The sequence below is a fragment of the Canis lupus genome, chromosome 37 (genome assembly GCF_048164855.1).
Source record: "Canis lupus baileyi chromosome 37, mCanLup2.hap1, whole genome shotgun sequence".
In the NCBI taxonomy this organism is placed as follows: Eukaryota; Metazoa; Chordata; class Mammalia; order Carnivora; family Canidae; genus Canis; species Canis lupus.
In genome coordinates, this window is record NC_132874.1 from 10516492 (window position 1) to 10542624 (window position 26133).

The 26133-nt window shown below is 38.1% G+C and overlaps 1 pseudogene; it reads right to left on the minus strand.

Moving 5' to 3' along the window:
* Positions 1-22694: 22694 nt before the first annotated feature.
* Positions 22695-23094, minus strand: LOC140626089 (large ribosomal subunit protein eL33-like; annotated as a pseudogene).
* Positions 23095-26133: the final 3039 nt, after the last annotated feature.

Sequence of the window (26133 nt, forward strand, 5' to 3'; positions counted from 1 at the left end):
GTAGACTACTATTCTTTAGTTCTTTAAAATATGTAAGATGATTGAAAACAAAAATTATGTGTCTGATTGGGTTTTCAAAATACATAGATAATACATAAGACACCTAAAACATTAATGGAAGGAGGCAAAGGAATCTATAAAGTGGTAATTCTTCTGCATTCCACTTAAAGTGGTAAAATATTGACCCTAAGTGGACTATAGAAAATTAGGTCTGGTTATTGCAATCTCTAGAGAAACTACTTAAAAAAAAATCCAAAGAATTATAGCCAAATAAACAACAGAAAAATTAAAACAGAATACTAAAGAGAACATTCAAATAACCCCAGAGAAGGCAGGCATGGGGAATAAAATAGAAAACAAATAGTAAAATATAGTTCTAAGCCCAAACACAGTGAAGTTACTTAAATGTAAGTAGTCTAAGCACACCAATTACATATTGTCCATCTATGCTGTCTACAAGAAACTCACTTCAAACATAATGATAAATGTAGGCTAAAAGTAAAAGGCTGAGAAAAGATAAATCACATAAGCCTTAATCAAAAGAAGGATGAATAGCTATGATAATTATCAGGCAAAGTAGACTTCATGAAAATGAAAATTGTTAGGGATTTAAAGGGACATTACATAATGATAAGCAGATCAATTCACCAAGACATAACAATCCTGAATGTGTATGCGCCTTACAACAGATTTCAAAATACATAAAGCAAACACTGACAGAGTTGAAAGGATAAATAGGCCCATCCATAGTCATAGTTGGAGACTTCGATATATCTATCAGTAATTGACAAAATATGTAGACAAAAGTGAAAAAAACCAGCAAGGAGAAGTTGGAGAAAAGGCAACAGAGTAACATTAAAATGATCAATGGAAGAAGAAAGGAGTTTGAAATATTATAGGCAAACTCACCAACTTCAGAGTTTATGTACCGCAGTTATAAAAATAAAAATCCATATAGTACTTTCACTAAAGAACTTTTTCTACAAAACCAGAGGCATCCCTCTAAAAGCATTTTGTTTCCCTAAAATATGATTGACCTGAAGGAAGTCACATCTCCCTTCTTAACCTCCTTTTCTTCATGGGCAAATGAGGGGTAGGGGCTCCCCACTCGCCCCACCCATCCTCCCACATGATTAGATTTTATCCAATGTTCCTTCTAGCTCTGTGATTTTTCCTCTGCTTTTATTTTCTGGTGAATTTTCTTTTTTTAGGCTGGTGTTTTCAAATCATTCTTTACTGATGGAGCCAAGGTATCTTTTCATCTTCCTATTGTTTAATTTGCAAAGAAAGTATTAAAGATAAGACAGGGTGGGGACCTGAGTCACTGTCATTCAAACAAAAGGCTGTGGTCTGGAAATCTCCCCTCAGACACAAACATTTTGAAACAAAGGTAGAAACCAACATGGAAAATGAAAAAAAAAAAAAAAAAAAAAAGTGGAACAAGTTCCAACCAAACATATTGCTTTATTTTCTGCTGAAATCTCTTTTTCCCCCTCTCATGGAGACACAGCTTAGGCAATATTTAACCAAATATTACTTATGTGTAATGAGAAACATGGTCATATTGCATTTGGAAAGTTGTAAGTTACAAACAAAACCTGACAAACTGTTCCAACTTTGATAATCTGAGAAGAAACAGAATAAATTAAAAGGTAAACCACATTCTTCTCAGCTTCCTGATGGGTTTTGTCCAAACAGCTTGAACAACTGCAAAATATTATTCAGGTAATTTCCAGGCATTCCGCTATTACCATGAGAATTTGAGCAAAGTTTATTGAACATATATAGTATTGCTCTAGTTTTAGAGCCTTTAGAAGAGGTAGGAATGTAAACGATAGGCTCTCTATTTTCTAGTTATTGTAAAGACTTCTCACTGGGCTCTTAAATTCCAAGAGGGCAGAAAGTGTGGTTGTTTTGCTTATCAGTTACTTATTAACCAATTCCTGAGACAGTGCTGCTGAGAAGGTGTGCTTAATCCTAGTTATAGGATATTAGGGAAAATTGATCACCAGAGCTAATCTTAGCTAGCTCCTTCCTAAGGGGATGCCTTTTCATGCAAAAATGAGTTATATGTATGTACCCTTAGGCATAAAATGATTGATTGATTTGTTTGTTGTTTTGTTACATGATTATTTGATATATGTACATAGGTAACAACAAACAACCTATGTACATCCTCCAAAACAAAAGGATTGATGAAAATTTTCAGTTTCCCCATTGGTTTTGACTGTCCAAGAGCTTCTAAAACCAATCACCTGGAGATCTTATTAAAATACAGATTCTGGGGGCCCCTGGGTGGCTCAGTTGGTTAAGCATCTGCCTTTGGCTCAGGTCATGATCTCAGGGTCCTGGGATCAAGCCCCACACTGAGCTCCCTGCTCAACAGGGAGTCTGGCTCTCCTTCTCCTTCTGCCCTCCCCTTCCCCCCCACCCCCCACCGCTGCTGCTTGTGCTCTCGCTCTCTCTTTCTCTCAAATAAATGATATCTTTCTAAAAATTAAAATAAAATAAAATGCAGATTCTGATTCAGTAGGTCTGGGAGAGGACCCAAGATTGGCATTTCTAATGAACTTCCATGGACTATGGTCTGTGGACCACATCTTTTGTAACAAGACAAAGAAAGTGGGCAGTTGCCAAATAGAAATGGTGTTCAGGTGCACGTGGAAGAAGTTAACATGGCTACAATGTGCAGCCTTGATAGGGTAATAAACACAGAATTTTATTTTTTTTATTTTTTTATTTTTTTTTTTAAACACAGAATTTTAAACTGGAAAATAACTGCACAGGTTATTTTGGAGGCATGAACCCTTAGGCATAAGGATGCTAAAAGTGACCTTCCTAAGGCCCTACAACTGGTTGTGGATTTGTTTCCACTGGGACTGGGCCTTGGGACTCCTGATTTTAAACCTGTTCTTTCTGCAAGTTGATTGTATACCATCGTAAAAAAAAGTTTAGGAGCAGCCACTACATTTTCCTGGATGAAGGAAGGGCATATCAGCCAAGATGAGAGGTGTGTTCGAAGCTGGTAGCCAAACATAAATGAGTCTTGGGCCTCGTTAAGCATAGCTGAGCTACCTTCTTTCCCCAGATCACGGTCCTGGTGGCCTATGTCTGGTATAGATGAGGCATAGTGCCCAGAGCACCCCAGAAAATATTTTCTGCAGCCTGATTCAGGACATTCCCCCCCCCGCCCCCCAAGGGAGCAGCTGGCTAGTAGCTCTGTTTAGGGGCAAGTTAGTTCAATTCCATGCTGCGGAGCCCTGAGAATGAATTTCTAGGGCCATCTCAACAGTCTGGCTTCCCTAGGCCTGCCTTGGAAAATGTCTGACTGCCCATTCTGATTTCACTAAAACTGGGGAGTGTTACTTCCTACATAAACCTGAGAAACTATTTTTACCTGGTTTTGTCTTCATCAGACTAGAGAGGGTGCTCACTGAAAACGTAAATAAAACCCACATTTTCCAAGTTGCCCAGAAATCACCAGCATTTTTCAAAAAGCACTCCTTGGGAGCTTGTTTTCAAAGGGAAATTTTCTTGCTAACCAAATCTCAGGATACTTATAAAATCTTAATTCTGTTCACAATGTGTCCATCGTGTCCGTAGTAACCAAATGGATTACATTTTGGCTCCCTGAGGGGAGGGCATGCATGGGCAGGAAACACCAGTAATAATTTGGGGTTTTTGAGCTCAAGGAGGGTACTGGTCTGGCATCACTGGTAAATGCTGGAAGGTTTTAGGAGTCTCTGCCTAGAATTGTTGTAGCAATAAGGGTCACTGGCTTATTTCTGAGTGAATGGAAATCTCATAATAAGTTAGTATGAACATATTGAACCATCCCCTTCTGAGAAACCGAGTCCTTTTCAGGGACTTTCTCTCTGGAAACTCTCCCTTTCTGCCCACTACTCCACTACCTTCAAGTCTTCAGTTGAAAGAGACAAAGCAAAGTCAGCAAGATTAGCACAGATCTTTGTGGTTCAATGGAAAGTACACAGGGAGTGAATACACACCTGTCTGAGTTTGGGCTATGTCTGTAACCAGCTGTGTGACCCCTTAGCAAGTTGCCTAACTTCTCTTCTATTTCAATTACTGGTCATAAAATAAAGAAATCAGACTCTGTGGTTTAAAAATATATTTTTTTTTAGCCAGAAATGTCTAGGTACCTACAGCTTGGTTTCTTTCTAGAGCTCATAAGCCCATCGATGGGGTTCTGACTTAAGAGACAAAAAAACTCATTAATGAGAAGAGTGTCCTATTTAGTTTGACATTGAATTCACTTTAAAAAATCAAGAGTACCTAGATGATGGAAACATATATTAAATACCCACCAAAATCAGGAGAAGACCATCGCTCAGCACATTATTAATTTTAAACTAATCAACTTGGCGGTTTGTGGTTGATGGTCCATTTCATGTTGGCTTGCTCTTTGGCGTGCTCTTTCTCTCTTTCTTCCTTTAAAGTGTCTCCCTCCCCTGTCCTCAGCTTCAGCTTCATCTGAGACTACTTTAACTGACACACTCAGGTGAGTCCTCTCTCAGTACCCTAACCCAGCCAGAGGAGCTCTAACTTAGAAACACAAAACCCCATCGTTTAACAACAAAACACCGATTCTCACAGGAAGCAGGTCTTGCCTTGTTTTAATAAAAACAGTCTTAGAGCACATACCCATGCACAAACCACACATGGAAAAAATGTGTCATTTGTACCTTTGGCTGGAGGAAAATGTTGATATTGTACCATGGTTAATAGAGATTGAATCAGCATTGAATCTCTAAATGACTCCCCCACCCCCACCCCCACCCCGCCACAAGTGGGAGAGGAGAGTTTAGTTCCAGGGAGAGAAAGGCAGAGGAAACTTAATCTAAAGTGACTTGGCATTTTGGTTCACCAAGAACCAGGGTGCTGGGAGTCAGATTTCAGCATACAGAAGGGAGGAATCCCAAGTGCATGAAAATGATGACAAGAGAAAGAACAGATAATAACATCAAACCTAACTCTAATCCACCATGAGGCTCTGTTTGTTCTTCATTAATAATGGTGGAGTCTGGTGAAAAATGAAATAGATGAGCGAGAGGTCTTCACAGAGCGTTGCTTCAGCAAACGCGCTGCCAAGCTTACATGTGGCATGTTGTAACTTTACTACTCAGAATCATAAAAGAGCTGGGCATGATTCCCAGAACATTGCTAACTTTTCTTCTCTCTTTTGCGGTCCACATATTATAATTGTATGATTTCTTTTTTCCAGGGCCATTTTCAACTCTAGAAATGGAGAGAGTATGCGATGCACATGTTACCTAAGTTTAGATCCGTTCTCTCCCTAAGAGTTCGGCCCCAACGTTTAGCTCCCATGGGAACAGTGGTGGTTTAGAGGGTGTGAGAAAGACGGCCTGCCTCAGTCAGAGATGAAACTGCACCAGCACTGCAACTAGATTCAAACCCCTGGAGACATTATGAGGGTTGGATTTGCCCTACCCACCCACCCACCCTCACTCTTGGCAGGTTATCTTGGCAGAATATAAGATGTTGGCCAACTCATCTTAACTCATTCCTTTCTATTCACCCCCAAAGTTCTGGGGATCATCTCCTGTCCTTGCCTCCCTTCCTCTACCTCACAGAAGGAAGCATCCTACCTACCTCTCCACCAAGGCACACCCACTGTGTATGTCCTGAACCCATCTCCTGTCTCTGGACTAAGCAGTCCAACCCACGCATGCATTGATGTGGACTCATCCACACAACTACAGGGTCCCCTTCCACAGCTCGTTCCTCTCTGCCTCCTGGCCCCCTTAACTCAGGACCCCTTGCCCTGGCTCTTTAGTTCAGAAAGATGGGAATACTGTCTCAGTTTTAGCAGCCTGCATCCCCAATCCTCCTCCCAGCTTTGTGCTTGAGGCTGTTTAGAGGTCAAAGTCGTGGAAGAGGAAAATGAACAGGAAATGAACAGAGGAAAATGAACCCTGGAAATTCATTTCTTCACAGGCCACATCTCTAAGTTTCAACCTCCTTCCCCCACTCCCAATCTACCTGCACATCCCTAACTTTCAGAGCTCTTTTAGCATCTTTTCATTTTTGACAGAGGCAGGTCATCCTGATAATTTTACCTCTCCTCTGGATCTCTGCTCATGGCCTTCGAGCAACCCCTCTCTTTCCAAAACAACCTTCCCTCCACCCTGCCTCCCACCCTGCCTCCCACCTCTGTTCTCTCCAAGCTCCTTGAAGATGTATTTTTCCACATGAATAGACTCCATCTCTGGCCTAGCAGGGGCACCAAGGTTTACCTCTCCTGAAGATTGCATCTAAGAGCTCCGGACAATCTACAAGAAGCCACTACTGAAAGATTGATTAAGCCAAAGCAGGCAGATTGGAGATGGAAATTGAAGCTTGGAGAAGTGACCTGCAAGGGAATGAAGTTGTCAGATACCTCTCTCTTTCTTTTCCCCTCCTTTTCTCATAGCTTTGCCCTGAGGGCAGCCCTGAGCTCAGAACTGGGAAGGGGACAGCACTGGAGGCTGCTGAAACTGAGATAGTATTTCTAATTTTCTGAGTTGAATGCTGAGAGAAGGGGTGAGAGTATGGAGAAGAGAGAGTTAGAGAAAGGGTCCCACAGTTCTGTTGATGATCCACACAAGGGCGTGCATGGTTAGATCCAAAAGAGCACAGCAAAGGCTTTGAGAGCTGGATGGATACCCACCTCTGATTAATCTCTGAACTGGCACACATGTGGAACACACTCAAAGTAGCATAACAAAGGCTTTAAAAGATGAACTGAGATTAGAAGCACCACCCACAGAAGGCAAAACAGAACTTTCAGCCGGAACTTAACTAAGTTGATTGTCTGATGAATCAAACAAACAAACAGACAAAAAACCCTAACACTTTCCGGAGAATTATAATAAGAATCCACATAACAATATTCATGAGGGCCAGGATAAGATCCAAAAGTGCTCAAGAATACAGAGAGCTAAGAAAATGTGACCAATTCCTAAGGGAAAAATAAGCAATATATGTCAACACTGAGATGACCCAAATGTTGACCATTCCCAAACTGAGATTTTAAAGCAGCTACTAGAATTATGATCCATAAAATAAAGGTAAAAATATTTACAATGAATCGAACAAAACAACTCCTCAGCAGAAAAATATGCACCACAAAAAGGAATTAATCAGAAACTTTACAACTGAAAAATGAAAGAGCTCAAAATTCAAAGATTCATCCAGTAAATTCAACAGCAGAATGGAGATTATCATCTCAGAAAAAAAGAATCCGTGAGTTTGAAGATAGATCAATAAGAATTATCCAATCTAAAGAACAGAGAGGGAAAAAATAAAATGAAAATAGAGCCTCAGAGACCTATAGAACCATATCAAAAGGTCAAATATATATGTCATGGGAATTCCAGAAAGAGATGAAAAAGAAATTAGAGCTGAAAACTTCCAAAACTGGAGAAACACATAAATCTATAGATTAGAGCAGCTCAGTAAACCCCAAGCATGATTAACTCAAAGTAAACCACACCTGACATATCATAATCAAACTACTGAAAGCCAAAGATGAAAAAGAAAATCTTGAAAGCTGCTCAGGAAAAATGGCACATGACATGTGGAGGAACAATGATTCAAAGGACTGTGAAATCTCAGAAACCAGAGGCCAGAAGACAGTGGATCAATGTCTTCAAAGTGCTGAAAAACCAAGAATGAGACAGGGCTTATAACTGAGAGGCTGGAATGCAGGATGATTACTAACTCTGGTTTCAGGTCTTGGAAATGGGACAGAAATCTAGAGATTAGTGTGGTGGTGGGACTCAAACAAGAAAAGACCTGCTTGACAATCAAGGCTTGTCTGGCAACTAGAATGTCAGATCTGAGACACACACACACACACACACACACATACGGTGTGTGTGTGTACAGAGTCCAAGAGCTTCTCAACAAGCTAGGAGCAGAAGCTACAGGAAAGGGCTCATGGGGATGTCAGATCTGGCTAGATATTAGCTGTCTTCTGTACATGTCCAAAATGTCTCACCGTTATCCACACAATGCCCTCTGCCTCGATCCCCTACTTTCTCATCTCAATATGACTAATTTCTACTCATCCTCAGTGGCCTGGTTCACATGCAACCTCATTTATGCCATAGCAAAAATTTACCAAATACTTCTTGTGTACCAGGAGTTGAACCTCTCCATAACATCTTTCCAGATCTTCCTACTGATAGCAATTCCCCCCACGCCCAAATTTTCATATCTATTCATCATACTCATTTTACACCTTGTGTTAGAGCTAGCCATATTACAGCTAGCATGTATGTTGTGTATTACCTAAGGATAGAGGCTGAGTATTACTCAGCTTTGTGTTACCAGCAGGGTCTGTCATGGTAGCTGAAAGGTACTTATTGTTCAGGACTTTTCATGAGCGAAGTGAGTGGATACCTTTTTTCTCCTAAGCTAATTAAAAAGCTACCAGTCGTTAAGAAAAGCATGAATCACTTCTATCTTTAAAAAATTGCTTGATAAGATAATTATTTACTCTAGTAAATGATAAAAAAGTGGAAGGCAAAAAGAACACTGCTGTTTCTTAGTATTATCTCTCATAATTCTTTGGCATTTACTCATCCTCGAAAGACTCACAGCATGTACACAGAGCTGGAAAAGAACTTAAGTGTGAAAGACCAAACCCTTATTTTACAAAGTAGAAAACAGAGAGGTGAAGAGTCTGCTTTAACTCTCACAGTAATTGAATCGGACTGGAATCCAGATCTTTCCGGCTCCCTCCTCTGAAGTTCATGCTTCCTCTAATTCAGGGCTGTGAGATACAGATTTACTGAGATAAGAAAAGACCAGAGTTTGGTTGGGTGAGCCTGGATGGTTGGTTAAAGCATTGAAGAGGCTGGTCATCTCCTCTCAGGGGATTAAGGATCTACTGTGAACATTAACTCAATGTTTGCCTAGGCCTTCCTGAGTGACTAAGGCTGAATACCACCATGACTCCTGCCTCTCCGGCAGTTATTCTACTCACCATTTATATCCCCATCACTTGAAGTGGGAGGGCGCTCAGAGGAAGCCAGTCCTGAAACAGGGTGGAAAGCATGGTTGGAAAGAAAAGCTCTGCATCTGATCTCACTTCCATCAAAAACTGAGTAGAGGACACCGAAGAACCCTGTACTGCCTTTGGTGCCTCAGTGTCCCCACTTGTGAAAGGTTGTTGAAAATACCAGTAATTCTGCAAACAGAAATGGTGTGCATATTAGCTGGCCACCGAATAAGACAGATTTCAGATGCAAATAGTAACAAAAAGCTGGAGAAGTATGAAGAGTTTTAGGTATAAAAGAAAGACAAAACTAAAAAGATAATCCCCTTAAGACACCGAGTGTGTGTGTGTGTGTGTGTGTGTGTGTGTGATTCCCAAAGTAAGAGGGCCAGGGTAATACTGTCAATGCTTAACTCCAAAATAGATAAAAGGTTAAAAAAAAAAAAGTCTGCTCTATTGAGGAAAAAAGTCCTGAAATAACCTATCACTGGTGTTCAGAAGTCACAAGGTCATCATTCATCTTTATAAAAAGGGATGCTGAACAAAGACAAACAAGGTAAAGGTTTTGCTTTTACATAACATCAGGCCAGGTAGAAGAAATAGCTGTAATTCCGTAGGCCTCAAGCATGACAGAGAAATTTAAAGCTTTAAGAAATATCCTATGAAATGCTGTACTTCTGGTTTCAACAAATGCTTGGAGATATCATGAAAGTCCTTTTGAAAGGGACAGAAAATTTTGTTCATCATTTCTTTCAAATACTTAAAAAAATATTTTTTTTTCCAAAATTTGACAGTCTCCTCTCTATCTTGACCTAAAAGCAGTCAGTCAAGCAATCCACACCTTTAGAGGCTTGCATCTAATTTTGCTATCTCAGACTTTAATATTTCTTAACCTCGACGTGGAGTAAGGCTTTACTCTAATGATGGTTAACATTACCGACTCCACGAGCTCTGAGTTTGCCACTTGACTATAACTGCCCTTGTCATGTTCTTTTAAATCTGTTTATGTACACACAGGCACACATTCTTACAAAAGGAGGAATGGAAAGAAAAATCACTGTGTTTGTCCAGTGAAATCTTGATTCAGATGTACTCCTAGTTGCAGAGGTCAATGCATAAGAGACCAGGGTCACAGACTGACCTGTAGCAAGAATAAAATATCTTCAAACTCTCCTGTTTAAGAAGGAATATGAATTTGAAATTATTTAAATGATATATGCAGGTTTCTCTTAATATGAAAATTATATTTCCCTCAAATTTTCTAGTAGAAGGGCATCCTTCAGTATAGCAAACAGAAAGCTCATAACACTCTGGTTCAGTCTTCTATTTTCAGGCTAAGGGTTGTGTTTTGTTTCCTCTTTTGAATTATTAAAATCTGCATGCCCACTAATGCTCTGCACTTTGCAAAAGTATAATACTAAGAAATCTTATATTATTTTTTATTAACTTGCGGATTTTTCTGGAGGAGGAATATCATTTAAATATTCCCTAAAGAGAAACCAAAAGGGAGGGGAATTTTCTTGGGCTTTCGATTGTAGCTTATAGTGAATGGGAAAAATCAGTTCTCACTTAGATCTACATGGCTGTTTGTGAGCAGAAAATAGTTTTAGTTATTGTGCCTATGCAACCAAGATTTTCTGGGACAATCCCAATTTCATTCTTTTCAATAAATGTGCATTTCAATTACGCTTGTAGGAAATTATCCAACACTCATACTCACAGAGGTGATTAAAGTCCATTGTGGAAAACTGTTCACTGCAGCATTATGGGTAACAACTGGAAGCAAGTTAAATGCCCTTCAGTAGCAGAACAGTTTAAGAAATTTCATCCAACACCAAGCAGATTCAGGCAGATCTCTATGAACTGTCATGGAAAAATATCCAATATATATTGTTCATTGGAAAATATCAGGTCACAGAACAGGTGTTTAAAATATACCCAACTGTGTAATACTCAGAAAAATTCTACCATATATGTTTGTAAAGGGCTAGAAATTTTCTGATGGATATACAAGAAGCAAAGCAAAAGATCATCTCTGGGGTTGGGATGGAGGGTTAATGAAAAAATGGAACACTTTTACTCATCATTCATATATCCTAGCTCTCAGTATTTCTATGCCACCTTCTATTAATTAAACTCCCCCTGATGCCTCTAATTCTCATTGCTTCCCACTATGTATCAGACTCTGTATTGTCATAAAGTCCTGCAGTTCTGGCCACAAGATGTGAGCTTGCATGAGACCGGTGTGAAATGGTTGGAAGAGAAAAGAAAAGTCACGGATCTTAAACTAGCAATGGGTTTGACTGCGAGGGCTGCAGCCAACAGGCGAATGTTGTGTCTAGAGGGATTAAGTATTCCAGTCACCAGGAATATCAACGATGTTCTGATCAGAGTTGGGTATAGGGGCTGCCAGGTGGAGGTAACACAGGAAGTCAAGCACGTGGGAGCATCGCCATTCAAGTTGTCCACTGTTTTCCTTGGACTTGGTTTGTGGTGGACATGGCTAATTGCAGTGTAACCCAATACCTATTTTCTTTGTCCTCCTCATAATAGAATCCAAATTTTGTTTGGGCCTACAAAGTATGCAGGTCAAAACACTCACTTCTTCAAACTCTCTTAATACAGAAGTGGCTGTGTTACTCAGTATTGGCCAATAGGTTGAAAACAAAGAGTGCTTCGGGTGACACTTTCTGAAAATTACTCTTTTCTTGATAAAATAAGGACAGACTCAGCTGACTTGTGCCTTTATCCCTTCATCTCTCAACTGGCCTGGGAACAGATTCAATGTTCGGGGGTGGAAAAGCCATCTTGTAACCACAAAGATGAAAACCAAATACTGAGAATGGTGAAGGAGCTCAGCTTTGATGACCTAGGGCAGATTCAGAGGTCTGAGGCTGCTGCCTCCTCTAGAGTTCCAGTTATAAAGAAAAATAGCCCTCAGTCCGGGAAAGCTACCGTAATCATCTCTATGGTCAAAGATAATCCTAGCCAATTCTGGATCCTCCAACAAAAGGGCAGTCACGATTCTGGATGGATCACGAGAGCTCTGGACAAGTGGGCTGTGGTCAGGCAAAGTAGGGGAGTCTGAAAAATGAACCAAGAACTCTAGAAACAAGGGCAATGGCCTGGGAAAACCCAGGGAGGCTGTATGATTAATGATTTCACTTGGAAATCATTAATCTGTTTGTAGAGTGGGATCCTCCAGGAAACAGAATACAAGGTGGCTCTGGCTGTTGTATAAAATAGAGTTCACTCTTCCCAGGATCAGCTGCTTTCTGGTGCTCAGCCTGTAGACTAGATCCATTTTCCCAGATCCTTGGCTAGGCCACGGTGATGAAATCTATGCACCATTTCCTTCATTTCTCTGCCAGGACTCTAGTAGAGCTTCAGGCTTCATTTGCATCCAGCTGCCCATGGGTGTCAGAAGCTGTTTGACTTAGCAGAGCCAGTAGCCTGGGGTTGGGTGCAGAGAGCAAGAAAGAAAGAGTTGCACTTTCCAGTCATCTGGCTCCTTGGAGTGGCATGCCATCTCCTGCTCCCTTCTGTTACTTTTATTAACTAAAGAAAAAAAAAAAAAGAAAAGAAAAGAAAAGAAAGAAACAGAAACAAAATTCCATAATCAAGGAAAGGTGAGTAAAAAAAGATAAATAAATAAATAAGTGCTAACTGGAAGAGTTTCTTTTTTTTTCTTTTTCTTCCTCTTTTTTTTTTTTTTTAAACTTACTCGGAAGAATGCATTATCTGTTAGTAAGTAGTGTAAGCAATTATCTTTAGCGTGGAACTGGTATATTTTAGGCAATCCTACTGAAATGGTGTAAACAACATTTCCTGTGTCAAAAGCAGAGATCCAAGTCTGTTTTAGAATGGTCCTAATCTCCATCTATTATAATTTCCACCAATAACTTGTCTTTTTATATATGCTGGCATCTGTGTGAAAGACAGCATCCCACATTGACCAAGTCTCCATCTGGTGAGAGGCGGGAGAACAGGAACATAGGCTGTCACTTTATGCAGATGGATTTCTATTAATACAAACAAGTGACCCTAAAAGAGAAATTGGCTAGCTCCAGCATAACTTTAAGAAGATTGTTCTGAATTTCCTGAAAGCAGGTTATTTCTAAATACATGGTGTTGCCTTTTAAACACAGATCAGGCATTTTGTCCTTCTAAGAGCTGGTTTTACAAAGTGGGCTTGCCATTCTGAGCCCATTTGCTCGGGGAGGGAGAGGCAGGAAAAGATTGCAGTGAGACAGACAGACAGGGTCTCTTGTGGGAACAGCCCCAGGTTTTCCTGATGAGTGTTTCGAGACCCATCAGGCTATGAATCCTGGAGAGAGGGCAGGGGAAGGGAGTAGTTTAACCCATCATGGCTCTCTGCCACCTGTCTTTTCTCCTTCCTTACCATGAGAATACGTGGCTTGCAAATATCCTCAGTGCATCCATTGGGTAAATTTATATTCTGAATCTACACATACAAACCTTTACCAAGGGAGTCTGCTTTTAGGGTCACTAGGAAGGCTTTCACTGACTTCTTCTTCTTCATTGACCCACCCCTGGCCAGCTGTGACAAACAGCATAGCAACTGGGCCATGGAGAGACTCTCGAGAGTAATAACTCCTAGTTGTAAACAACCCAGTGGCCTATCAATAGAGATGAGTGATGTTATATCCATGTGGCACAATACTATGATATAGTTAAAAATCATATTTTGGAATAGTTTTTTTTTCAAACTGGTTATTTCAGTACTCCTTCAGGGCTTCTGCCCTATGTTTGGCTCTCCTATTTTATACTTAATACATTTCTTTAAATGGACTTAGTTTTTAAAACATATGTATTCCCACCCATCCTCATCCTGAGTGATGATATCTACGACATGAGTTTGAGGTGCTAGTTGTATTTTTCAGTACACACTAACCTAAACAGGTAAGTTTAAATACTTACCTGTTCATACTTAACAGGTAAGTATTAAAATTTAAAATGTTCAATTAAGTTTGGCTAAAATCAGCTTAAAATCAGTATCCCCAGTGGTACTCTTCCCACTGTTAGGAGAAACCTTGCTTTAGAAGACTACCTGGTGTCCCTGGAGCAAAGACTACGCTATTACTTGAAAACAAGCAAACTGATCAAAATTTTGTGGAAATAATGTCTGTTCATGTGTGTGTGCATATGTGTATGAAAAAGATGCATATGAACCCCATATGTTAATAGTGGTTAGCTCTATTAGTATGTAATCTGGTCTCAGATTGACTTATGGGATTTTTTTCCACAGGTGTCTCCTTTATTTAAAAGTGATGATTAACTCATTTTTTAAAAATAGTTTTATTGAGATATAATTTGAATACTAGAAAATTCATCCTTTTGAGGTATAAAATTTGGCGTTTTTCAGTATATTCACAAAGATGTATACCATAGACTATACCTAAATCTAGGACATTTCATCACCCCCAAAAGAAACTCTGTACACATTACTGTCACTCTCCCATTGTCCCCTGAATCTAGTCCCTGGCAATCACTAATCTACTTTCCATCTCTACGGACTTGCCTTTTCTGGAAATGGCATAGAAATAGAATCACACAATAATATGGATTTTTGTGACTAGCTTCTTTCATTTCAAGTTTCCTCCATGTTGTAGCATTAGTAGTACTTCTATTCTTCTTATTATAGAAGTGGCTTTCTGCCACTTGAATATACCACATTGTTATTTATCCATTCATTAGTTGATAGACATTTTTTGCTACTTCTACTTTTTGGCTATTATAAATAATTCTTCTGTGAACATTTGTGTACAAGTTACACAGGGACATATATTTTCAATTTTCTTGAGTCTATACCCAGGAGTAGAATTGCTGAATTACATAATAACTCTAGGTTTAACAGTTTAAAGAACTACCAAACAGTTTTCCAAAATGGCTACACCATATAAAAATCCCACCAGCAGTGTACGAGGGTTCCAATATCTCCACAACCTCACCAACATCTGTACTTGTCTGTCATTTTTATATCCGCCATCCTAGGAGATGTGAAATGGTACCTCATTGTGGTTTTGATTTACATTTCCCAGATGACTAAGGATGTTGAGTATCCTTTCATGTGTTTATTAGCCATTTGTACAGGCTTTGCTTTATTGCACTTCACAGAGACTGTATTTTTTATAAGTTGAAGATTTGTGGAAACCCTGCAGCAAGCAAATCTATCAGTGCCTTTTTTTCCTATAGCATTGGCTTGCTTCATGTCTTTGTGTCACATTTTGGTAATTGTTGCTTTATTGAAGTGGTCTGGAACTGAACCCGCCATGTATCCTATGTATGCCTAAATATCTATTCAGATCTTTTGCCTATTTTTCAGTTAGGTTGTCTTTTTATTATTGAGTTATAGGTGTTCTTTATATATTCTATATACAAGTTCCTTATCATATATATGATTTCAAATATTTCCCCCATTTCATTCTCTTGATAGTGTCCTTTGAAGCACAAAAGTTTTAGATTTTGATTAAGTTCCATTATGTTTTATTTTGTTGCCTGTGGTTTAGGTGTGATATCTAGAGTTCATTCCCTAATCTAAGGTCACAAAATTTATGCCCATGTTTTCTTCAAGGAGTTTTACCATTTAGCTCCTATATATGGTCTATAATCCATTTTGAGTTGAGATTTGTATTTTGTTTGGGGAAGGAGTCACATTTCATCCTTTTTCATGGGTATCCAGTTGTCCAGGCATCATTTGTTGAAAAGAATGCTTTTCCCCCATTGAAAGGTCCTTGGCACCCTTGTCAAAAATCAGTTGATCACTAATTCATGAATGTAAGGGTTTAATTCTGAACTCTCAATGCTATTCCATTGATCTGTATGTCTAGACTTACACCAGTACCTCACCATCTGGGTTACTATAGCTTTGTACTAAATTTTGAAATTGGGAAGTATGAGTCCTTTAACCTTGTTTTTCTTTCTCAAGGCTGTTTTGGCTATTTTGGGTTTCTTAAATTTCTATCTGAATTCTAGATTCAGTTTATCTCTTTCTACCCAGCAAAAGGCAGCTGGGATTCTGATACAGATTACATTGAATCTGTGGTTAATACTTAATACATAATAATACTAAGGTCTGATCCATGACCAGAGGATGTTTTTTCATTAAGTTAGATTTCCTTTAATTTCTTTTAACAATACTTTTTAGTCTTCAGTACATAAGTCTCACACTTATTTTATTGAATTTACTCCTAGGTATTTATTCTTTTTGATGCTATTATTGTAAATGGATTCAAATTGTGTTTAAAACCTCCTTCTTTATAGTTCCCTAAATTTTAAAATTACTTATAATGATGACCTAATACTCTTATAATGAGAAAGAATATGAAAAAAGTTTCAGCCTCATGAAGATTTGAGAATCCTAGATATGGATTCTTCTGTGGATTTTTTTTTTTGATGTCTGAATTTGTGTCGTAGTTTGATTCAAATACTTCATGTAGCCTCTAACGGAGCTTGAGAAGTTAGTTTCATTCTTAAACTTCATGTTTAGCACATTGTAAAGATGCAAAGTACAAGTGTATTACTTGCAATATACCAGATCCTAGAGATATTGTTTAATGGAAATGAAAGACATTTTGTTGGAAGTAAGATCAATAAACCTTCAGTTTATAACCTTTAGTCTACAAAGCCAATCAAAGCACTTCATGGTCCTATGCAGTAAAGAGGAAAGGAGAACAAGGATCTCAGTGAGAAGGAAAGAAGTACCTGTTTGCTTGGTCCAAATTTTGAGTGCAGCTGGCCTTACAGAGAAATTAGCTGAATTAGCTGCCCATGCGGGATCTCACTCCAGACTGTGATTTACCTCTCTCTTGCAGGTTTACTACATTGTAGCTTTAAATCAGTTCCCATCAGCTGAATCGCCAGGTGCCTTGGAGATCTTCATTGGAAATCTCAGCCCAAGACTTTGGTTTATGGCTTAAATCTGTCCTTTGCAGTATCATTGGTTGGTTGGTTAGTTGGTTGATTGGTTGGTTGATTTTAAATCAAATAGAACTTCTCACATTAGTGGTAGGGCTATTTCTTATGAACTCTTAGCTGTTCTAGTGAATATAATGAATATAAGACTTGTTTGGTAATTGCAGCAACTACAAGGAATCAGGTCATTTGTAACTGGTCTAAAAGATCCCTGATCACAGAGACAGTCTCCTGAGGAAGGCTGATATCTCTGCATCTAAAATCATCCTGACAAGAAAATTACAGGCCAAAAATATCCCACAAGGAGAAAAAGGGCCCAGAGGCAACAGTCATTCAGATGAGCTCTCTGGAAAATATTGTATAACCTAGGACTATCAGCCCTTACCTATACACTGAAACTCAAAATTCTCTCTATATACTTCTCTAGCATCATCTATGCTTCTCAGTAAGCCTATGTCACGAATTGAGAAAGAAATAAGCATTCACCCCCAGAAAGCACCCCTCAGTAATAGCATTCCACAGACTTTATTTTAGAAACAAATCTATAGTCCTCAGCCTCAGAGAAAGAGTGAAGTTTATAATACTATTCAAATCCTCTTAACTGCCAGCCTTTCAAACAAAAACCTGGGTAAATTGAAACCCTTCTCCCAAAGCCTAGACTTCCAATGTCTTGTATACCAATTTCTCCACCCTCCTTTCTCGACATAAAAAGCAACAAGAAAAGTAACCAAAGACATAGTCAGCTCCAGTGGCATCCTTAAGATGAAGCAGACAAGGTATGCTGACACCTGTCTGCAAAAGACCTGTTCCTTTCTTTCACCACCAGAACCTGTCCAGAGATCTGCAGCCCTCCAAGGACTCAGATGCTGCACACAGCCAAATAATGCTAAGCTCACCTCCCAGGAGAGGAAATTGAGTCAAATTGTCCAGGTAAGAAAGTTCAGGGTCTTCTACAGGCCTTTCCGGGGATGAGCAAGAGGCTATCATACCAGAAGGAAACTGAATTAAAAGGGTCAAGGTTTTAACCAAGAATCTCCTCATGAGGTTGAATGTTGTGTGATAACATTTTCATCAGTACAGACTCTTGGGCAAATTGTTCTGTTCATCTCTCCCTGGGAAGCTCAACCCAAATCCTCAGCCAATCTTTTTCTCAGCGGTCACAGAGCACTCCCTTGCCCAGCATCTGCACTTCTTTGCAAGACCTCCCTCTGAAGATGGATTCATGGGCCTATGCTCTTCCCTTCACTGCTCTGCTTGGCCCCGGGAAGCCAGGCCTCACCTGACGATGGGTCAACAACTATAGAGCCATTTAAGGTCAAGTCCTCCAAGAGAAACATTGCCTTTGTTTTCTGACACTGGCAGTGGCTAAGCAAGTGTCTTCTGGTGACCATGTTTTTTCTCAAATGAGAAACATTCTCAATTTTCTCAAACTGAGAAACAGTCTGACTTGATGATGTTTCCTTTAGACTTTAATGTTACCTACTTACAGAATGTTCCATGTTTTGGAATATTCTTCCTTTTCTGAATCTCCTCTTCTCCTTGTATTCTTTGCAAGTTTCCAGGCCAAGGAATCCTGGTGGAAGCAAAGGCTTTAGCAACTTTGATTTTTACTCTCATGAGAGGGTCAGCTTGCAGAATCTCAGATGAACATAATCCATTTTATTCAGATGGCAAGAATGGACTCCCCATTCTGGTCCATCTTCCTGATGGGATCAACTTGCTCTATCATTATATATCCACCCTCTCTACTAATAGGCACACAGTTTCCTTTAATGTGTGGCATCACTCTGACAGTTCTCATCATACATTAGCTGACTAAACACTTATTGGAAAATTGAATGACAGGTTTGGCAATGGTTCTTTAAAATTTCATCTACAGAAAACAGGGAGAGTGAAGATTCATCCCTCTTGGTCGTTTCACCAGACATGTCTGCATGAATCAACAAGGACTAAATGGATATCTTGGTGACTCACTGATGGCATATTTGGTGAATGTGGGATGAACATTGCATATATCTCTAATCAAGAGTGGATATCACTGACTATGAAGTAACCTACTTCTTTGCATTTCTCTATTTTCTTCTCCCCCCCTTCTATTTTCAAAATGGGTATTTTAAATTGGGTTAAAAGACATTAATTTCCCCCTCTTAAACTTACCCTAACCACAATGACAGGTGCTTATTAATAGTTTAAAATGTTAACTAAATGAATAAATGATGAATGAGTGACTCCATAGAACAAAAATGGAGAATCAATTGTGGTATAATGCTAAGTAAAAATGAATAACTTAAAATTAGAGTTAGAATACTGCTGCAAATATATAAAAATTGACTATACATATGGACAGCTTTAAAAGACAACAGGACATATGAAAATATTGATTTTGTTATGTGATCAAATTAAAAGAATTTTCCATCTTGTCATATCTAACACATTGCAACAAAACAACACTAAAATAAAATTAATCTGATAGTACACAAAACTACATATGAGGAGTTATGAAATAAGGAAGCTAATAATATTACAGGAGATGAGCAAAAGATTTAAAGCATGGTCTCAAAGTATCTACTCCAATCCACCTAACCCAAAATTATAAACTATAGATAACCCCCTCTTGATGGCAGTCTTTGGATAATCCTAATTTTAGTTGAATAAAGACATTGATTTTTAAAATTTTATTTATTATTTATTTATTTATTTATTTATTTATTTGTGAGAGAGAGAGAATGAGCAGGGAGCAGGGCAGAGACAGCATATCAAGCAGACTCCCCATTGAGTGCAGAGCCAGAGGCGGGGCTCGATTCACAGCCCTGAGATTATGACCTGAGCCGAAACCAAGAGTCAGACATTCAGCCAACTGGGCCACCCAGGCACCCCAATAAAGACTTTAAATAAGGACAAGGAAAAACTGGCAAGGTTAAAAAGAAAAACATCCTTTTCCAAAACAGGATTATATAAACCTCAAAAGTGAGTATTAAGTTTAACTTTCAGGGCCAACATCAAGGAAATATGAAGAGTAGTCCCTACTGGTGTGACCCCTGCAAAAAGGATACCAGGAACATCAGACTTCCTTGACTTCATGAATTCTTTCTCTTAACTTTAACTCTTCTGTGATCTCTTAACATTTTGTGGGTCCTAGGTTTGAGCCTGGAGGAAATACATATTTTAAGCATCTGCTCCATCATCTAAAGCTGATAAAGCTCCCACACATATAGTCAGACTTGCTTTGCTTCCATGTGGATTTAGTGGTCCCCAATTTTTGATGCCCTTGACAGTTTTGATGAGCCCTCTCACGATTGTCTCTTCTCTTTTTTTAGTATTATTATTTTTTGCTGTTACTGGAATTTTATTGAAATAGAGGTTTACATGCAATTGTGAGAGATGGTAAGAGAGATTCCTGTACACCTTGCTTAGTTTCTCCAAGTGGTAACATTTTAAAAAACTATAGTATAACAGCACAATCAGGATATTGTCTTTGATAAAATCCATCAATCTAATTCAGATTTTGTGTGTATATGTGCAAGCTCATGTGTGTGTGTGTGTGTGTGTGTTAAGTTCTATACCATTTTATGGATGGCCTCTAATTTTTGCCAAATTACTTCCCCTAATGTTCTCTTCAGACATAGTTCATTCAGGATATTTTCAAAGTACAATCGACACAACATTTAATCTGAAGTGTTTTGCATCTGCCCCAAATTAGAGACTCATTGGTTTACAATTCATCTGTTCAATGGTCTACATCTACTTTCTTCTCAGCATTACAGGAAATGAATTTTCTTGGACTTAGATGAACATGAATCATCTTTGGGTTAATCTGTTCCATCTGGGTATAGATTCCAAATTCTTCATGGTTTATTCATTCATTCGAAAAATATTTACTGGTTGATTACTGAGTCCTTAAAGCAGTATCCAAGGAGCTTGGTGTACAGTGGGAAACAAAAACCGGGAACTCTGCTCTCAGAAGACTTATAATCTAGGTATCCCAGATCATGCCAATAATGAACTGCTAGAATCAAGTAGGTAGGGATTAGCTAAAAGGGTGGACGTGTTTTTAAAAGTTCAATGCATTTGCCTTAACAAATAAATGACTTTCATCTGGCTTTCCTGGGAATCCATCTACCTAAAGAAATAAGACAATATATTATTAATAGGATTCAAAGAGAAATACTGCAGGAACATTCCATTTCTGACATTCAAAGGGATTATGCAGCATAAACCAAGCAACTCAAGCTATTATCGTGAGGGGGAAGATTTTTCAATTCTTTATTTTGTCCTTTAGTGTGGCACTGGCCAAGTTTGAAGAACCTGGTACGTGGAGTTGTTCTAAGTGGAGAGAGGATATCGCTTCCATCCTTTCCAACCAGGCCAGAAGCTCGATGTAAAATGACACAACTTGGGAAGCCTTGGAGGGGAAAAAACAGAAATAAATAAAATAAAATAAAATAAAATAAAATAAAATAAAATAAAATAAAATAAAATGTTGAATTTGTATCACGCATCCAAGTTACAGTGTGAGTGAAATTTGCTATCAGGCTACCTGAACATTAAATGAACAAAAACTATAATCACTGAAGATATTAGATTGTTTCCAAAGTTCAAAGAGATGAAACTCTTAGCCTCAGGTTGACTTATTCAGAATCTTGGAATATATTTTGCAGCTAACTCTTTAGGGTTCACCCTTCCAAAACTCATTCTCTACCCAGATTCTTCTTAGGTTATTTTATGATTGAAAGTACCATATTGTTCCACCTGTCTTTTGCCATTCCAAAACTTACTCATCCACAATTTGGGCAAACATTTTCAACCAGATTCTTGTTCAAGTGCTTGACTTGACTCAAGGCTCTTTTTTGAGTAAGTGCTGGCTTTGCACAGACACCCTGTCATCAGCTGTTGTGCACAAATAAGGTAGCCCCCCATCTGGGCTAGCATACCAGTCAGGATACTAAATTTGCACAACAGAATGTCAGCTTTGCCACCTGCACACCTGTTACCTAAAGCATATGGCTCTCTCTTTAATCAACAGCACAAAACATAGACTCTACATGCATTCCTGGGAGATTTCAGTCCTGCTTTTGATCCAGCCCTTGGCAATAGCTTGCTTGAAACATCTGATATTTGAAGGAGAGACTATAAGACATGCTAGCTACACATTCCTCTAGGTACCTCAGTTAAAACATTTCCCTTTTAAGTGTAAATATTTCAAAAACAATGTATCTGGATGCTCTCTGTGATCTACCCTCCATAGAAGCTCTTGCACTAAAATGGATTATAATGGAGAGAAACACAGATTTACTTGTAGTTAATCTTGGCATCACTTGCAATTCTATATCTGATGAGCATATTTGAAAGCAAAGATGAGGTTGCAGAAAGCTGGAGGAGATTCTCTGTCCCTCATGAATCTGTGGAGTCATGGTATGGTTCTCAGTTGCCTAGCTCCCGGCTTCTTTTTTTGTGAAAAATAAACATCTAAATTATTCAAACCACGGTTACTTCGAGATATTTCTGTTATATGCAGTGAGAGTCCTGACCAATCGCAACTTAAAAATCACTGTGGTGCTCATTACTTCACTAAACAAGTATTTTTTATCATTGCAAATATACCTACCAGGCACCATTCTAAATATAAATAAGTGGATAAATGGTCCCTACACTGAAGGAATAAGGAATCAAAAATATATATAATGCAAGCCACATATGTAATTATATTTATTTATTTATTTTATATCTATATCTTTATTTAGTTACTTTTCAGTGAAGTTGTTGAGGAGTAGAGCAGCACACATATTCTGTGGCCAATGACTTTGGCAGGAAGGTTCCTTTGGAATCTAGCATGAAACATATGGCTGTTTCCATGGGCATGAGTTACTTTTCCCCGGATTACTCAGCTTGCCACCAGGAGTCACTGTGTTGTTCTTTGCTTTGTACACATAAGGGCACCTCTTGTCTAGATAGAATTCAGTTTCATCTCAAGCATCAACACCTTCAATTTTAAGATCTGTATGTTCCCTCTGGTTCTGGGGACACTGCTTATAGTCGGCAAAAAGGGCCTTGCACCACAGCCTTCCACATATATTTGTTGTTTTAGGAGTTCTCTTCCCAGCAGGGCTCTCCAGGCTCCAAGATTGGGGTAAGAGCATCATATGTGTGATTTTAAATTTTCTAGTAGCTACATTTAGCAGAAAAGTGAAAATAACAGGTGAAACAGGTTTAATTATTTATTTTCCTTAACCCAATGTATCCACGATTTATTACCTTAAATCAATAAAAAAAATATAGCAGTGATATTACTCTTATCGATTGCAGGGTTTGTGAAATGGGAGAACCATTCAAAGGGTTGTCTTAACTTTGTCAATGGTTTCCTTTGATATGCAGATGATTTTTATTTTGCTGTGGTCCCCTTCGTCTACTTTTGCTTTTGTTGCCTGTGGTTTTGATGTCATACCTAAGAAATAATTGCTAAGGCTAATATCAAAGATTTTCCTGTTTTCTTCTAAGAGTTTTACAGTTATCAGTCTTAAGTATAAGCCTTTAGTCTATTTCAATTGGTTTTTGTGTGCAGCATAAGATAAAGGTCCAATTTCATTCTTTTGCATGTGGATATCCAGTTTTTCCATTGCTTGTCAGACTATCCTCTCTCCATTTTGTGTTTAGCACACTTTTTGAAGGTCAGTTGTGCATGAATTTATTTCTAGACTCTACTTCATTGGTCCATGTGTCTGTCTTAATGTCACTACCATACTGGTTTAATTACTGTAGCTTTGTAATATATTTTGAAAGGAAGAAGTGTGTTGCTTTTAGCTTTATTTTTCTTAAGATTGCTTTGATGATTTGGGATCTTTTGTGGTTCCATATGAGTTTTAGTCTCGCTCTATTTCTGTAAAAAATGCCATAGGTATTTTGATAGGGATTGCATTGCATCTATAAATTGCTTTGGGTAGTATGAATATTTTTAAAGATGTTAAGTCTTCCAATTAAAGAACATAGAATGTCTTTCCATTTATTTGTGTTTTAAAAAAATATTTTTCACTCTTGTACACTGCTAGTAGGAATGTAAAATGGTGCAACCATTATGGAAAATAGTATAAAGTGTTTTAAAAAAAAAGACTTTAAAAAATTTGTAAAGTTAAAAAAAAATAGAACTAATAGATGTTTACTGCAACATTCTTCACAATAGCCAAGATAGGGAAATAATCCAAATGCACAGTAATTGATAAATGAAAAAAGAAAATATGATATATATAGTATACATATATATATGTACACACATGTATATGTGCATGAGTTTACATATATATATACATACATGTGTGTATATATTTGATCTTGTTTTGTGGATGGTGGTGAGACCCAAAGGAAATAAGATCATTAATAACATGTTAAGAACTGGCTCAACACCAATCCCTGGGGACTACAGTGGATCCCTTCATTATTATGTGACAGACTGTTATTTATCATTCATGCCTGTTGTTTGCATTCCTCTTGACAGTTTGCAATCTTTGCAGGAGACATCCTATCAAAGTCAGTTTGAATGGATTTTTAAATTAGAGCTTTGGAAGGTACTGTATTAAATGTTTTACTGAAATCTAACACCCATCGTATCTATTTTGTAACCTATAGTCATTAATTAAAAAACATTACCACTCACAAATACACACGCACACACACACACACACACAATGGAATATTATTTAACCTTTAAAAAGAAGGAACTCCTACCATATGTGACAAAATGAATGCAACTGAAGGACATTATGCTAAATGAAATAGACCAGTGAAGGGACAAAAACTGCATGATTCCACTTATATATGGTGCCTAAATTACTGAAACTTATAGAAGCAAGGAGTAGAATGTTGGTTGCAAGGGGTTGCAGGGATAGGGAAATGGGATTTTGTTCAACAGGTATAAAGTTTCAGTTATGCAAGATGAATAACTCTGGAAAACTGCTGCGCAGTATCTTGCCTAAAGGGAATGATGTGGTGTTGTACACTTAAAAACTTGTCAAAGGGTAGATCTCATCTCAAATATTCTTATCAAAATTTTTAAAAATGGAAAATAATAGTTATGAGACATTTTACATCTTTTTTTTTTTTGGTACCGGGTCTTCAAAATCCAGTGTATATTTTATATTTATAGCACATCTCAATTTGGACTAGTACATTTCCAGTGCTCAAGAACACAGGTGACTAGTGCCTCCAATTTTAAACAGTACATATCTAGGTGAGTATATATGTATATGTGTGTGTGTACGTACACACACAATCCAAAGTGTAGATATTAGCTTCAAATATTTCTGTTATTAAGAGTCATAATTTAGCAGTTCTTTCAAACTATATATACAGTTCTCCTCATTTGTGGATATAACTACTTTCAACTTTTCTATTTCTTTTTATACGTATCACAATAAATTTATTTATTTATTTAAGATTTATTTATTTATTTATTTATTTATTTATTTATTTATTTATTATTTAGAGACACAGAGAGAGAGAGGCAGAGACATAGGCAGAGGGAGAAGCAGGCTCCATGTAGGAAGGCTGATGTGGGACTTGATCTTGGGAGTCTGAGATCACGCCCTGAGCCAAAGGCAAAGGCTCAATTGCTGAGCCATCCAGGGGTCCCACAATATTTTTAAACAATAGGCTTATACTACTATTTTATGATTTTTACATCTAACCATTAACTCTTGTCCCTTTTTTCTGGAGATGAAAATTTAACTCTCTTACACTTTCTCTCTTATATGCATACATACTTTCTTTTTCTTTATATTCCAAGTAATCATTATTATTATGTTTACATTATTCAAATTGAGATACAAAATGTGATATATTTACTTTCTATACAAATTTTTGTTTTTCTAGAGTTTATAATTGCCTTCGTGTTTTCATGTGCTTTTTGATATACCATGAGTTTTTCCTTTTAGCATTCCTGCATAGATATAAAATAAATTCTCTTAGCATGAGCAACCATAAGGAATTGTAACAATTTTATTTTTTCCTCATCAATATCTCTCCTGGAGCTCTCTAACCACCTGATATAATGTGAATCCTGGGCCCCTAAGCCTCAAACATAGTTTTCATTCTGGATCATCTTTTCATTGCAACACTAGGAAGTCCTTTTGATCCTGTTTTGATCTCCTGTTGCTTGGATTTACTAGTGTCTTCCTCTTTTTTGGTTT